Below are 5,458 nucleotides of genomic sequence, written 5' to 3' on the forward strand. Positions count from 1 at the left end.
GCTATTTCTTTCATGTATTCAAAGAAAATTCCTCGAGCTTCTGTTAAGTGCCAAGTAATGTGCAGACAGAATAACTACTGATGGCCATACTATGGAATCAGAAAGCAGCACTCTTACAAAAAACATGTTTTATAATATGCATTTTATTTTGATCAAATAAAGAATTCAGAAATTTGATAGGTTGTTAGAATAATGACCCTTAATGAATCGTACTCTTTGTAGGCTTTTTGTTGCCCCTTCTATCAAGATGGGAGGGAGGGAGGTGGAAAGAAAGATGAAATAGGATAGGGGGTTAAGACATTAAAAAAGAGGTGGAATCGATTTACCAACCCTGAACCAAATCTGTTATTTTCGTTGATCAGAAAGTGTCAGAAATGATGAAATGCAAATTCTGGAGCCCAGATCTTGATAGGCCCTACTGCTTCCTCTCTTACTATCTTAGAGTCCAAAACCTATACCAGACTGTGAAGAAGACCAGTTTTGCCCACTGGAGAATGAGAGGCCACTTGGAGGCCAAATGACATGTCCCAGCCAACAGTCAGCACCAACTGCCAGGCTTGTGAGAGAGGCCATCTTGGACCCTCTAGCCCCAGTCAAGCTGCCAAATGACCACAGCCATATGACTGACAGCAGCAGAAAAAATGCCCATCCTTCCCTCAGAATTGTGAGAAACGATAAAATATTGTTTTCTTAAGTTGCTAAGTATATGGATGGTTTGTTAAGCAGCAATAGGTAACCGGAAGGGGAAATATTTATTAAATACTCATTAGCACAAAATTTATTGCTCTTAGATTCAGACTGTCTGACCAGATCTAATTTCTTCATACTCACCTATTGGCCATTTCCCAAAATTGAGTAGAATTCACTTACTTGATAAAATTAACTATTTCTGATTAAAATGATACTGGAAATTCCTGTTTTCTCTTTCTGTATTTACCCCTTTTTCTTGGAAAATAAGGTAGACTTTTACATAGTCTCTTATAGATACTTAGAGAAAAAATATATGTTCATTTTTCCTAATTTTCTATCATTATAATTCCAGGGAAGAAAAAATATAGATAGAAATGGAATTGGACAAAACCTTAAGAATGACATTATTATAATTTCGAATGTTAGTAGAAAGAATACTTGTGACTCTTTGTGCCAGGTCCTGCTTGTATATTCCACGTTTATACCTTGCCCAATTCAAGTCACAAATACCTATAAAGAACTGGGATTTTAATAAAAGCCAAAAGGTTCGTTTACCAAAGAAGGGTTTTTATGATCTGCTAAGTGATTTGTACGACAACCACACACAAATGCAAAAGAAAAAAAATAAAAATACAAAAACAAACAAACAAAACACTTTTCTACATAGCTCCCTCAAAATATCTATACCCAATAACTGTGTCCCCGTCTCCAAAGCAGGCAAACAAAACTGGCTTCTAGGGTAGCATCTCCAATCCTTTCTCCCTGAGTTTGTGCTGGAAATGAATTCTATATATTCTGGAACACTTGGCAGAGCGGGAATGAGCATGAGAAAACATCAGAATTATCCCCTTCCATGTGGAAGCAAAAATGATTTTGTTTCCTGTAGGTAAAACATTGGAGACTTCTTTTCTGTTTATGCCTTTCTTCATTTTGAAGCTGAACCTTTGCTGCCTTCTGCTCTGCTTCGGAAAGAAGATTAGGACGTCTACACAAACAAGCTCTTATGGTCAGCGAGGTACATGTAAAGAATGTTCCCTACTGTCACTGCATGGGATCAACCCAAAATAGCAATTTGCCCCCTGCACTTACGTCTGACAGGTAAAAGCTTATTAAACAGTGCCTCAAATGGTCTCTTGGAAGTTAGACTCAGTTTTCAAAAATTGAAAAGATCCACCCAATCTTGCCTTATCACATAGCAAATTGATAGGCATATTGAGATCACACTTTTTTCCTTTTCAGCTGTGAACACCTAAAGTTCATCACATTTTCAGCTGGTGGTTATTAGAAATTGGCAAGACAATCAAAAATAATTTGAAAAAACTACATTATGAAAAGAGAACCTCAATTTTAAGCATGATCTTTGAGAATTTGAGTTGTTGACTTGAATTGCATCTCAGAATTTAATACATCCAGCCCCAAGGTAAATACTGTTAAGCAAGCTTGAACTAAGCTTAACAGAGTTTAACATGCTCAGTTATAATGTTTGCTTAAGAAGAATTATTTCTAGCTCTTCTTACAGATATGTATTTGCTACAACTCTTTAGAGCTTTGCTTTTCAGATGCAATCCCTATGCTTGGATAAAGTGTTCATTATTTTATCTAGGAGGGAGTGTGTGTGCTTTTGCCTTTACTATCAGGATAACTGCGCAAATATTTTGCCTCAATCTATGTGAATCATATTTAATAGAAAGAGTTCATCTTTTAAAGTATAAGTATTTATGATAAGTCACAGCTCATTGGATCCATCCAAGCAACAGTAACTTATGGTCACCATATGTATCAAAATGACCAGAAGGAAACTTTGAGTTATCTTCAAGTACATAATATGTCATTCTACATGTAATATGGACCAGATGCTCTCTATCTTCTCAGAGGATAGAGTAGTATGCAATGAGCTTACACACTTTTATTTTTTTTAATGTGTTTTTTTTTTATTTTTGAGAGAGAGAGAGAGAGGAGAACACAAGCAGGGTGGAGGCAGAGAGAGAGAGAGAGAGAGAGAAAGACACAGAATCCGAAGCAGTCTCCAGGCTCTGAACTGTCAGCATAGAGCCTGACACGGGGCTTGAACTCACAGACTGCAAGATCATGACCTGACTTGAAATCGGACGCTTAACTGATTGAACCACCCAGGCACCCCAAGCTCACCCTCTTTTAAAGGAATTCAAATTAGACTTTCCTCCTAATGAGTTGTTGAGTATTAGAATTAATTGATGAGGGAAACTAACTATATGATGTCTTTCATAATAGAATGTAATCTACTGCTTTGCTCGGTCTTTCACTATCTCTCTGCCTATTTAGTCTTACTGTTCAATAGTAATCAAAAGTTCGTTGAGAGAGACACTACTTAGGAAGGATTGCTTGAAGAATGTGAAGTTTATTATGAAGAAGTTTTTCCAGATTATCCAGTTTCCTTGGGATCAAGTAGGTTGAAATGAGGTAGGTACTTGAAGCATGGACAGTTTCCAACACCCTCTGCCCCTATAGAATTATTTTGCTAAATTATACTTTGCCGTGGTGATATCACAATGCATAAGAAATTGGTCTCACAGTAATGCCCATGACGAGAATGCTGTCAAGGTAATTGTTTTCTGCTCTATATAGTCTACTCTTTATGAGGGTCCATGAGAGATATGACTCCCAAGTCTTAGTAACCAGGGAGGTTCCACCTTATGTAGTGATTACTATTTGTTGAATAAACAACTGTGATTGTGTAAATCCCATTTTATGGTGACAACTAAAAAACCTACATCTAATTGCATGGTATACCCATGTGCAGACACTAAATACATTTCAGCAAATTTCCCAGATTATTTTCATATCTCTATCCATATCATTCTTTATTTCTTACCCTTGCTTTTAAATTGTACATTTTATAATATTAATGACAATAATAATATTTATAGTAATAACAACTTTCATTTATTGTGTACTTACTATATGCAAGGATGTAGACTAAAATCTCTCACTACTTTACTTCTTATAAAATTCTAGCACTAATCATTATTCCCTTTTTTAAACATAAGGGAGCAAACAGCCCACACATTTTAGCATTTCTTCTCACCATTAGAGGAAGAATTGACATTTCTTTAAAGATAGGCTCTCAGGGAACTCCTGGGTGACTCAGTAGGTTAAGCATCCACCTCTTGATTTCACCTCAGGTCATGATCTCATGGTTCATGAGACTGAGCCCCATGTTGGGCTCTGTGCTGAGTATGGAGCCTGCTTAAGATTCTCTCTCCCTCTCTCTGACCCTTCCCTGCTTGCGTTCTCCTTCTCTCTTTCTCTTTCTCTCTTTCTGTCTCTCTCAAAATAAGTAAATAAACTTTTTTTTTTTAATGATAGGCTATCAGTAGTAAAAACAACAACAAAAAACATGTGGAGGGAAGGGCAGAGTCTAGGTACCAACCACTGTCATAAATGCCTTATATGGGTTATCTTAATTAAAATCAGGAAAACTCTACATCACAGCTACCATAATAAGTACTAGTACAAGCACTACTTGTTAATAATAAAAACTATTATTATTTTCATTATACTGATGAGGAAACTGATGGAGAGAGAGAGTAAGTCACTTTCTAAGGTCCAAGGTCAGTGTAGAGCTGGGATATAAAGCCAGGTCGTTCAACTCCAGACTCTTAAGAGGATAAATATGACATCATCATGCTTATATTTTACATATCCTTGTGAACCACTTAAATGCATTCTGGAAGAAGTGAGGGGTATTCATATTTAAGTACCTTTATGTACATTTACACATACACACGTATGTGCCATTTTCAACTTTCCTCTGTGGAAGTGATCTTACTCAGTGCTAAGATAAAAAGGGTTTCTCTACAGAATGGAATAAGTAGCTCTGTCTGCAGTCTGGGGGGAAGGGCTAGATAACTCTTAAAAATTCCTTTCTACCCCAATTCAACTGGGTTAAATACTCCTTGAGGGCAGAGACTGTGCAAATGTGCTTTGAGCTGTAATAAACCTAAACCACTCTTTCCCTACTTGTTAGTGCCCCTTGGCTTTTCACAAGTCCCAAAGCTGGACAACTTTCATGTTCCTGATGTGTCTCTTCATTAACCAAGAATGACTTCATTTCCTTTGTAATGAACTCTGTTCTGCTCTTAGGACACACCCATCAGTAACTTCACTGTGTGAGGGCTGACTCTTAACTGCTCTGTTTTCAGGTCCTGAACTTTTGCCCTATAGATGAAGCTTTTGGCCCAAGGATGCTCTGGGGCTCCTGGTTCTTGTTGACCTAAATGATGTGAGTAAGATTATCTGCTTACAAATCTGGGCCAGGTGAAGACAGAGATGTAAGTTAGTAAAGTCTGAATTAATTAGTACTCTGGGTTGCAAGTAAATCCCAACCAGGTTAAGACAAAAATGGGATATATTTTGAACCCACCAATATCATGGAATATCCAAAGTGAACGAATTTGGGTTTTTGGTGATTTCATTCCCAAGTTCTTCGGCCCTTCTTACAAGCTTAAGCGGATACTCGGCAAACAGCAACGGACCAGAATTGTTTATCAAAAGAGAGAAGGGATTGGGGCGCCTGGATGGCTCACTTGGGTAAGTGTCCAACTTTTAGCTCAGGTCACAATTTCACGCTGCATGAGTTTGAGCCCCACGTCAAACTCTGTGCTGACAGCTCAGAGCCTGGAACCTGCTTTGGATTCTGTGTCTCCTCTCTCTCTGCCCCCTCCCCTGCTTGTGCTCTGTCTCTCTCTCAAAAATAAATAAACATTTTTTAAAAAGAGGGGATTTTGTT

General features: G+C 37.7%; 1 long non-coding RNA gene across 1 annotated transcript; it reads left to right on the forward strand.

Annotated features, from left to right (window-relative positions):
- The first annotated feature begins 502 nt into the window (after window positions 1–502).
- Window positions 503–5,004, forward strand: LOC123386339. Its single transcript, XR_006600121.1, has 5 exons — window positions 503–664; window positions 1,577–1,705; window positions 1,930–2,110; window positions 2,992–3,129; window positions 4,872–5,004. It is a non-coding gene; the product is annotated as an uncharacterized LOC123386339 (long non-coding RNA).
- Window positions 5,005–5,458: the final 454 nt, after the last annotated feature.

This window comes from Felis catus, chromosome B3, assembly GCF_018350175.1.
Source record: "Felis catus isolate Fca126 chromosome B3, F.catus_Fca126_mat1.0, whole genome shotgun sequence".
Lineage (NCBI taxonomy): Eukaryota > Metazoa > Chordata > Mammalia > Carnivora > Felidae > Felis > Felis catus.